The sequence below is a fragment of the Danio rerio genome, chromosome 7 (genome assembly GCF_052040795.2).
Source record: "Danio rerio strain M-AB ecotype USA chromosome 7, GRCz13ab, whole genome shotgun sequence".
Lineage (NCBI taxonomy): Eukaryota > Metazoa > Chordata > Actinopteri > Cypriniformes > Danionidae > Danio > Danio rerio.
Genome location: NC_141027.1, coordinates 11,815,857 through 11,827,570, shown reverse-complemented (window position 1 = coordinate 11,827,570; position 11,714 = coordinate 11,815,857). Strand labels below are relative to the sequence as shown.

Sequence of the window (11,714 nt, the reverse complement as noted above, 5' to 3'; positions counted from 1 at the left end):
TTGCTATAATTACAAAACACAGCCTAAAGCGTGCATATCAATTGTGCCTTGTCCAAAATATCCGTTTGTGTTTTGCCTGCTGAAGTCCTGATGAAGTGGCTGCCCATGGGGTCTGGCTGATGTAAAACATGACCTAATGTACATGCAAATCTACGCAACAGTCTGTTTTGTGTTCTGATTGGCCTGTTTTTTACCAGGGAATTTACACGAGAATAATTTTTAAAATTAAAATTTAAAAAAAATAATGTTGTTTGAGGCTCATAGTATTGTCATTTCAGTCTACAGAACTCTTAATATTCAGTTATGCCTAGGTATACCCAGAATTTCCTTATAGGGCACCTTGTCAGCCTAAAGCTTATCATGTTGGGTATCATATTTTACAGTAGAAGAAAGTATCTGCACAGTCTGCATTCACACTTGCACACTTAAAATAGTCCTTTATTGGGTTTTATTGCTCCATGAAGAACATTTACCTTCTGTAATCTCTCTATTACACAAGTGGCTCTTTAAACTATTTAGATGTCCACACTAAAAGAGAAAACAGGTTTCTTTAAGAACTTTACAAAAAAAAAAAAGGGACTGAAATAGCTACAATTTTCCACTATATACTCTGCAAAACCACCTTTTTCATTCTTTCTTTTTAAGTGATGCTATATAAATCTTTTTTTAAACAGCATTTTGGAGAGCATTGTTAATTTGTTGACTAAAATAAGGGCTAACAATTTGTTGCCTATAGGTTGATACAAACAGAAACTTGACAGGTCCACTGTGCTAGTAATGAGACTAAAAACTATGAATGTCCACACTCTGATCCTCAGATCTAATGAATGAACAGTGGATTAGCGTTGATGAAAAAAGACAAGACTAAAATGTAGTTAAAAATGTATTTTTTTAGAATCCATTGCATTGTACTGCACTGCAAAAAAATGCTTTACTCACAAAATTTTAGTCTTGTTTATAGTACAAACATGTATTTTTTTAAACAAGAAGCATTTTCTGTACAAACAAAAATTAAATATTGCCTTGTTTTCAGAAATAAGACAAAATATATATATTTTTTTCCCTTAAAACAAGCAAAATAATATTTTATTCTCCTTGAAATATGATTATTTTGCTTGTTATAAGAAAAAAAGGCTTAATTGTGACTTATTTCTATAAACAAGACAATTTTTTTGCTTGTCTAGAAAATGCTTTTAATTTAAGAACCTTTAGATATTTGGATTAAAAACAAGACAAAACTTAGTAAGAAAACAGTTTGTTCATTCATTTATTTATTCTTTCTATTCTATTCTGTTTTGCTGTGTTTTTATTCATTCGATGACCAAATTGGATTTAGTCTTGTTACTGGCACAGAAGACCGGTCAATTGTTTTGTTTGTACAGTATGTTTTTGTTGTTGTAATTTTCAGATTTCACATTTTTACATTCAGTATTGAAGAGCACAATTGCAAAATATCTGATTTCTGATTCTAAATTCTGATCTGAATTCAAAAAACATTGGTTATCTGCAAATTAACTCTTTATTTTAAAAGATGTGCAGCATTTTATTCATCTTAAAAAATATATAAACAATGGTAAATAATTAAATAACAGAACCTTTCTGCAAATGTTAGTTTTTTTTAATATTTAATTCAATTAATCTGTATTTCTTTAGCGCTTTTACAATGTAGATTACATAGAACAGGGGTCACCAATCTCGGTCCTGGAGGGCCGGTGTCCCTGCAGGGTTTAGCTCCAACTTGCCTCAACACACCTGCCTGTATGTTTTAAGGATACCTAGTAAGACCTTGATTAGCTTGTTCAGGTGTGTTTGATTAGAGTTGGAGCTAAAAGCTGTAGGGCACCGGCCCTCCAGGAACAAGTTTGATGACCACTGACATAGAACATAGAAGTTCTAGTAATTGAAACAGTGTCAGTCCAGTTTTCAGAGTTGAAGTTCAGTATAGTGTGGATAATATCTAAACTGCTATCTAAAGTCCAAACACTGAAGAGCAACGATGTTCAGCTCCACAAGTCCATAACCAAGCAAGCCAGTGGCGACAGTGACGAGGAACAAAACTTCAGCATTTGACAAAAGTGAAGGAAAAACCTCGAGAGAATCCAGGCTCAGCTGGGCACGATCCTTTCTCCATTTCCTATGGCCAAACTCCATTTCTCATGGCCAAACTCCTTGTGCAGAGCTGCAGTCTAGGTGCTGTGTTCAGGCTGACCCACGAAATCAATGCGGAGACTCGCCTGTCACCCATTGATGCCAACAAATAACCTTTTTTTTTTTTTTTAAAGAGTGTAACATATATTTATGCAATAGACTGAATAGGAAAAGTTCTTCATGAAATCAAGGATGCATCACTGCACTAGTTTTAATGGCGTAGAAAATTTCCATTGCACAAAATGTTCTTCTACAGCAATGCGGCATAATTTTTTGGAACCTTTCATTTTATTAGTATATTTCTTCCGATTTGTATTGTTTTTTTATAAACAAAATGAATCTTTTAAGAACTGTTCACTGGTTGTTGAGGAAATCAGAATGATTCTCCTATTGCATCAGTACAAAACTCCTGTTTTGGAAACTTTATATTCATGCATGTGGCATCAGCAGCAACGTCTCGCTTATTTACTATTCTCAAAAAGGTCTTTTACTCTCTTCTACAAAATGTCAAATAAACGTCTGATCAGGAGAAAGGTGTCATCTCTCGTGAAAGTCAGCTGTTTTCTGCGGAATCCGCTTATGGACTATCCGTTCCCATTCTGAAAAGAAATACTCCTTCATGTTCATAATTGATATGTCTGAAAGTTGAGCACGGCAACCATAACTTTCCTTAATGGATGTTTTCCATTATTATTTGACAGATGGAATCCTCCTTTACATGTTTAACAGATTAAATAAGCAAAAACTACAAGAACTGAATGCTTATGTAGGCGAATAAAGCTTCGTGAAATATCCAGCCCGTGCTGAATGGAAACTGTCAAAGCGAAAGATCATTTCAGATGGAAAGAAAAAAACACTCCTAAGTCTGCCATCGTATGTTATAATTGCTGCTTGCACAATGGTTTTGTTTAAAAAAGTGCTATGTGTGTAACAGCAGGTTTGTAATGAAATGCATAATTATATATCGCAACTATGTACAGTTTTACTGCAACAGTGTAAAGCATCTGAAAGTCAGCATTTATATCCATTTCAGGGACTAAATAGAAATGAGGGTTGTACTTTCTACTGGCATGGTGACTATAATATGAAATCAAAATAGCATGACTGAAGTATAAAACAGTTCATTAAAATCAAAGACCCAATTCAAAATGTACATTAAGGCCAATGTAGCCTATTTTATATGCTGATTAGTTTATAGTTAAAAAATGCAGAAGTAAAAGAGATTATGGGGCAGCACCGTGTGGCTCAGTGGTAAGCACATACTTGAGTATGATTTTTCAGTACTCTTTCCACCACTAACCTACATGGATTTTACTGCTCTTCAGTATTTAGAGGCTCTTTTGTTGTTGTTTCTAAGGTTTGTTGTATGGTAATGATCAGACACTGAAATGTTCCTTGAAATAAAGCTAAAATAAAATACGAACTTTACACTCAAAGTAAAAATAGAAAAAAAATGTACTCAGGAAAATATTACGAGGTACAGCATACAACGGACCTTTGGAAACTTACAAATTTTGATTGAGATACTAAAACGACTCTTTTAAATTGATTACTATAACTAGAAATACACTCTCTGACAAAATTCTCATCATCGATCCCAGTTGTAAGAGCAGCAAATAATAACTTGACTTCTAGTTGATCATTTGGAAAAGTGGAAGGTCGATTCTTCCGATGAATCATCTGTTGAACTGCATCCCAATCATCACAAACACTGCAGAAAACCTATTGGAACCCATATGGACCAAAGATTCTCATAGAAATCAGTCAAGTATGGTGAAGGAAAAGTCATGGTTTGGGGTTACATTCAGTATGTAGGGGGGCTGTGCGAGAGATCCGCTAAGTAGATGGCAACATCAACAGCCTGAGGTATCAAGACATTTGTGCTGCCCATTACATTACAAATCACAGCAGAGGGCAAATTCTTCAGCAGGATAGCGCTCCTTCTCATACTTCAGCCTCCACTTCAAAGTTCCTAAAAGCTAAAAAGCTCACGGTGCTCCAGGATTGGCCAGCCCAGTCACCAGACATGAACATTATTGAGCATGTCTGGGGTAGGATAAGGGAGGAGGCATTGAAGATGAATCCAAAGAATCTTGATGAACTCTGGGAGTCCTGCCAGAACGCTTTCTTTGCCATTCCAGATGGTTAATAAGCGATTTAAGTCATTGCAGAGATGTATGAATGCAGTCCTCCAAGCTCATGGGAGTCAGACACAATATTCATTCTTTTTCCACTGCATCATGACTTTATATTCTATACTCTACATTATTTTTGTTAAGTGAAGACTTTTGTCAAAGCAAAAAGTCAGACGTTACTGTTCTAATTAAATAATTAAAAATCAGGGCATAATCATGTTTTATTTTTTTGCCTTTCATATGAGCCAGTTCTGATACCAAATGATCAACTAGAAGTCCAGTTATTATTTGTTGTCCTAAAACTTGGGTGGGCGACAATGCTTTTGTCAGGTAGTGTAAATAATACAAGACTTGGATAAAAGTAAATGAAAAATTTAAATTAAAATAATAAAATGAAACCCAAAAACATGTTTAAAAAGAATAAAAACCTCTAAAGAAAAGAACTAATTCGAAATCTGATTTAGAACTAAATATGCAATATTTCATTATACTGTAATAATAATAAAATAATAATAATAACAACAACTTCTAAAATGACACAAGTCTGTGGAAATTTCAAAGTCAATGTAAAACACTTGTCAAACACAGTTATAGTCACAAATTCAACAATATTTGTGTACTTTAAATGAGCCACCAGTATGAAAAACATTTTCATAGGTAAAGTAAGTAGAAACTATGACACTAGACAAAATAAAAATAGGTCTAATATGAATCTTGAAAAAAAAAAGTTTTTAAAAAATGTCCTGAAACACTTAATGTAAAATATAAAAAGTATCACATAGCAGAATTTATATCGCAAATATATTCCCTGCTAGAATTGGATTCTTTCAATAATATTAGAAGTCTGCCAACTCCTGTCCCTACAAGACAGATAAATAAGCAAAGAGAAAGACTGTAGACACAACCGCTCCGGCTATATCCTCACATAACCAACCCTGCGAACAGAAGACAGATGTGATTTATATGTATTATGCATGTAGCTCTATTGGTGGTCATATCGTTTTCCACATGTTTAGATGTTGATCTCACTCTTTTGATGAGCTGCCAGACAGTACGCTTTCATCCCGATGTTTATCCTGGAGTCGCCTTTGTATGCAGTTCAAATGAGGTGGAATTAGAAATGCATATCGCATTGCCAGCAAAATATGTTTCTTTCAAATATTCCCTTTCAGTGAGTCATAATGCAAGCATTCACATTTCCCCCTTAAAACAAGGGCGAAGAAGGATAACCTTGTTCCTTGGACAATTCAGTACCAGTTTCTGATTCTGACAACAAACCAAAGAGCACTGAGCTGAAAGTCTCTCTCATATGGCTGACCTTAATAGACTCTTTTTATCTTAACAGATGTAAAAGGGTCATGCACTTTTTTTTTTCTCCATTAAAGACCGTGTTTATCTCTTTCTTAGATTCTATGGATATGTTAGGTATGGATTTTCCAACACAAGAAGCTCTATTTTAGTTGTATAAGCATATGGCCTAAAGCAGGTGTGGCCAACCCTGTTCCTGAAGAGCCACCTTCCAGCAGATTTCAGTTGCTACCCATAATCAAACCCACCTGAACCAATTAATTAGGACCTGAACACCACATGATAATTACAGGCAGGTGTGTTTGATAAGGGTTGCAACTAAAATCTGCAGGTAGGTGGCTCTCCAGAACAAGGTTGGCCACCCCTGGTCTAAAGCAGCGGTTCCCAATAGGGGGGTCGCAGCCCACAAGGGGGGCTCAGCAAGCTTTGTAGGGGGTCACATCATATAAAAAAAAAATCTTAGCAGTGGACAATTAGGAGAATGATCATGTTGCCTTAGTTCATTTTATCCCCTAACTCAGTGGTCCTCAACCACCGGTCCGTGGATCCATTGGTACTGGGCTGTACAAGAAATCATTAATTATTTCTGTTTTATTTATTATCTGAGTTTGAACAATGTTTTATTTAGAAAAATCTTTTATTCTAAAAATGAGCATCTCTCGCTTACATCTCGGTCACTTGAGCGCCCAAATTTAACCCACAAGCAGCAAAATGAGTAAGAAACAGACGTCTTCAGAAAGTTTGTTTGCTAAGGGAAAAAGGCCCAGCGAAGGACCCTCAAACTGTCAAGGAATGGATCCGCAGCCCACTTGTCAACAAATCAGGTGAATCCACCATGACTGTGCAAGAATATCAGCTGATGGAGATTGCAAATGACTGCTGCCTTTTAAGGGTCGTTCGCATATCGCATATTTCTAGAGTCTGCATAAGTTTGTTGTTTCCAATGGAGGTGCGTGGCTTGCATGCACAAGCGGCGTGATGCGCTCGCACCAATGAACCTCGAGCCATGAGCGCACTGCCAATCACGTGACAAGAATTGGCCGATCAGCTTCAGCTTGTATGGAATATTCACATTTCGGTAAGACACATTTTCTTAGACAAACACAGAACACACAAACACTGCAGTGCTTTGTACTTTTCTCCATAAATAAAACTTGTATCAGAGCGACGGCAATGTTTTGTCAGTTTGTTATCCTCTGCGAAAACGGTTGATAGTCGCATAGCAACCTACGAAACACCCCCAAACCCCGCAGTAAAATTGTCAACCGTTGACTGGTGCATGGTGATAAACAGGTTAAGGACCACTGCCATAGCTGACCAAAAATGGACAAATTTGTAATCCGTCCTCCACAAAAACAGACAGTCTCACTGATTCGCCTCGCAGCAATCCTAAAACATAGAGCATAACAAATAGCATGCAAGTAGTAAATTGTAATAGCCTATATTATTTTTTCCCTTATACACCAGTGGGAATACTGATATTTTTGTTATTGAATTTCAAATAGTGTCAATTTAAAGGCCAAAGGCTTGTTTTCAGTTACAAACATTGTTTTACTTATATATTTTACATTAGGCTTATTCATTCATTCATTTTCTTTTCGGCTTAGTCCCTTTATTAATCTGGGGTCGCCACAGCAGAATGGACTGCCAACTTGTCCAGCATATGTTTTACACAACAGATGCCCTTCCAGCTGCAACCCATCTCTGGGAAACATTAGGCTATTATTTGTGCATAAACATATCTAGATATAGTAATAAACATGGAGTTTGTTTGAAAACAACATTTTTGTCATTATTACCGCAAACTTATATGAGCGATTATATCATTAAATGTGGAGGGGGGCCTTACAATATTTTCCGGGGAAAAAGAGGGTCTCAGGCAAAAAAAAGGTTGGGAACCACTGCTCTAAAGCACATGGTGCAGGTGCATTTAAGGCATGTCCAAATCCACTTTTGATATTTTAACTTGGTAAAATAGTTGGTGCACCCAGCGCCTAAAGAGTTGTCTTAGAGTTGTCCTTCTCTTGCATGTTTTTGATGCCATTCATGTTTTTTTAATGTTCATTCTGAACCAATCAGAGTCTCGTCTCCCATTCCCTCCCATTCTCATCTTGTTGCTCTCACTTTCGTTTCATTATTCCATGATTAACCGAAAGGACTGATTACCTTCATATTTCCAACCTTATTTCACAGAGAAGTAGCATCTTTTTTATCATGATTTGCTAAGTGTACATCAATACAATGAAAATCCAACAGATAACATTAAAAAATACATTTGACGGTCACTCGATGATTAAAGACAATATTAATTTCACCTCTACACATAACTAACCACACAAGAAATACTTACCCTCACCTTCAAAAACATTCAATACAACATCAATACAATGAAATTCTGATACCAAAACATAAAAACTACATTTGTTACACTGTGTCAATCTAGACGGCAACGCTATGTTTGCCAACAGTCTCTTTTTCATTTCAGTATATCTCAATTAACCACACGAAAAATACCTTTACCTTTAAAAACATTACTTCACAAGAAAACAACATATCAATTATCATCATTCCCTTATTTGTGTCTAAGTCAGTACAATGAAATTCCAACAGTTTAAAAACATAAAAAATACATTTTTTCATTGTTTGTGTCACTACAACTTCAAAATCCATCATTCCTATTAGTATAGCTAAACAACAAACTGTTAAAGAAACACAGAAAGGTCCAATTCTTCATTCCTCTTGGTGTAAGTGACTTTAATTTATGAAACCAGAACGCTTCTCTTTGCAAGAATCTTTTATTTAGATTACCTCGTCTATGTGACTCAAACACTTCTTCAATTCCTATGCATTCTAGTTGTTTAACGTCTAGTTCAAAATCTATAAAAACGCAAGCGTGCAGGGCAAACTTGAGCACTCTAACACGTGAAACTTACATACTGCACCTTTAAGTAACAAAACAGAAATCAAACAAAATAAATGGCACAATTACTTTAGCGCAGCTTTTAGTTGGTCAATGGCTCAGTCTATTTCAGTTGCCTCAAACTAGCAACATGACAACACTGCACCTTATGACACTAGCATGCTCCTGGGTGCACAAAGGAGCACAAATGCATTTGCTATTTAAACAATGAGGTGCAGTCTTGGAAAACGAACCATGTGCCAGGCTGAAACTAGACAAATACACTTGCTTTGTGTTTTGCATAAAAGGTAATGAATGGACATTGGGGCACTTTTATTCTTTAATTAAATGCTTTTACAAAATAAAAAGAAAATAAAAAAGATCTTGTGATAGATCACATTTACATTCAGACGGTTACTTACACAGAATTGAACCCTGAAGTGTAAGGTTACAGTATGTTTGTATAATCCACCATGCGCTTTCATCTCAAAGAGATCAATACCATTTTGATTTCTCATGATTTCACACTTTTCAAAAATTCCTCAGATAGGAGCAAAATAGGAGCGATTCAGTGGAGGGTTTCACCTCTGCAGAGGGAGAGAAGCTTTGCCCTTGAAGTCTGGGGCATCCGGCGCTATCGTTGGGGAAAGTAGGCTAGAGGCTGGATCTGGCATGAGGAAGTGGGATCATGACACAGTGTGATGGATGTTCTGGGGTCCAGAGGAAAATGTGTAAAAGTATCAGACAGCATGGAACTGCAGTTGAGTTTATACTAAAACATGGCTTAAAGGGCTTAGTGTTTTTGATTTATTTTATTTTTTACTTTTTAAAGGAGAACTGCATTACTTTTGTGGAGCTCAAATAAAAAAAAAAAACATTCACCTCACAGATAACTTTCTATTGCTTGCTATATTGTATATTTATATATTTTTTCTCATCTTTGCTCTATAGGGGAATTACCGTCACATATGACGTCACACGGGTTCAACCGCGCATACCAGTTGCAAAAAAAAGACCGGTTGCAATAGCAAACATGTCGTGTTGTGCGGAAGGATGCCAAAAAGTTCAGAAAATAGAAAACTTAAATTGTACCTTACACCACACTGCTTTTATTGCCATCCACAGATGTCCTTGGCTAACAGCCATCAGAAGAGCTGAATGGAGTGAGGACCTAATTAAAAATGCTCGACTCTGTAGTTCTCATTTTATATTAGGTAAGTTCACTCTATGCCAGTGGTTCTCAAACTGTGGTACGCGGGCTTCCTTCTTGTGGTACGTGGAGGAATGAAATATGTCATGTACATGCTACACACATTTCAAAAAATTTACCAAAAATTATGTAAATAATATGCCATATATGACATATAGCCTATATTTCTGCCACATTTTTTGACTGTGCAGAGTTGTAGCTGCTTTACTGGGCCTACTAAGCTACTGTATTTCAATACTGCTCATTTTGGTGGTACATGGAGAGACTATTTTTTTCTGAGGTGGTACTTGATGAAAAAAGTTTGAGAACCACTACTCTATGCTGAATCAAACACTTCACTCCTTTTTGATTGCAGCAACAATTTCAGCAAAAACAGTTCAATATGGTTAATTAAACTGCGGACACTGAATGCTTAGAATGAAATGTAAAAGTGTAAGTTGACATACCCTGCCGTACTGTCTTGCTGTCAGAATGCAGTCGTTTTGCATGTTGATGATTAAGTGCCCAGGCCTTGTACAGTTCCGTCTTCTTTCCTTGTCTTTGGCTAGGCAGAACCTCGGTTTTTAGCACTACACAGTTTTGCATCTGGTAATCACGGAACATTATTTCTTGCACACGACCACACAGAACAACATTGCTGGCATCCAAAGACTTGTAGACCTTAAACTTCTCTCATGTAAAATCACTTAGAGTTTCAATGACATAGTTGTATATTTCGGGCTGGATGCCTCGCCATTTCGTATTATCCAATATCCATTGGGAGGGTAATATCGCCTATTATTTCCTCGCTGTAAATGCTAGAGCTTCCGTTTTTTTTTTTTCTGCAACCTTGATGCATGCGCGTCCTAAATGTTCACAAACCAGTATTTCGCCTATTTATTGGTCTTGTTATGACGGATCCACTTCAATGGCTAAAAGGAAAAAAATCTATTGGCTGACATTATTCTGTGAACCCTCTTTAAAGTTTTGTATTTAACTTTTATTTTTCAAGTCTAATATATTTTATTGATTTTTTTTTTAAGTATTTTTGATTAATTTTATTAAATGCACGCCATATTGGTGGAAGTTCAGTGCTTCCCACACATAAGCTGCGTTCTAAATGGCACACTATATACCAGGGCTGGAGTGTGACTCCATTTGGAGTTTCAAGCCTCAGACCGGCCCACCTCAGTTCACGACTGACTATATAAAAATGATGTCATTTCCAATTCAGTTTCTAATGACACCATCACATCTTTTTCAAGGAGACAGCTGCTTTAGAACGTCAAATGTTTTTCATAAATATGAGAACATTAAAGGGTAGCTAAATCTCCAACACTATTTTTTTTAAACATCACAATGTCCTTTACTGCAATATCTGAATATATATTCTGTGCAAAATTCTTTATTAATATACAGTCCTTTTTAACCGTGGTCACACAAATAATAAAAATAAAATATGTACACCTATATACGTAACTCAAACAGTATCATATGTCTTAACACTAAAAATAATTAAATAATTAAATAAATAAATAAATAAATAAATAAATAAAAATTGGTACAATTACTCAGGTTAGAACTCATGTCGGCAGCATCATAACGCAACATGCTGACCACTGGACCACAAGGGCGCTGTCATGCTAATGCCTGCACAGTAACATCTCCCCTTTTTGATTTCTGATCAAGTTACGTCAGATTTATTAATGTAGTGAATCATCTGATCTTCATTGAGCAGGTGTAATATTCATTAGTATTAACTATTTGAATTCTTATATTCACTAAGGTGCCGCTGTTTGAATGATAGTTACATCATCATTAATCTGCAGGCTGCATTTTGCTCACGGGCCATGAGAAAATAAATAAAAAGAGCGGAGCTGCGGCAAAATAATGAATAAAAAGAGTGAGGCTATAGTCAAATAAATAAGTAAATGAAAAAAGTGCGACTGCTGAAAGTGCAAGCAGCTAGGGACGCCGGCCCTCTCAGCCAAAAAAACAGACTGGCCCAACGGGAATTCTCCCCGTCCTCCCGATT

General features: G+C 36.2%; 1 protein-coding gene across 9 annotated transcripts in view; it reads right to left on the bottom strand.

Moving 5' to 3' along the window:
* Nucleotides 1–11,714, bottom strand: part of LOC147835913 (uncharacterized) — a 318,654-nt gene that overhangs the window by 146,621 nt on the left and 160,319 nt on the right. The gene's annotated exons all lie outside the window — the stretch shown is intronic.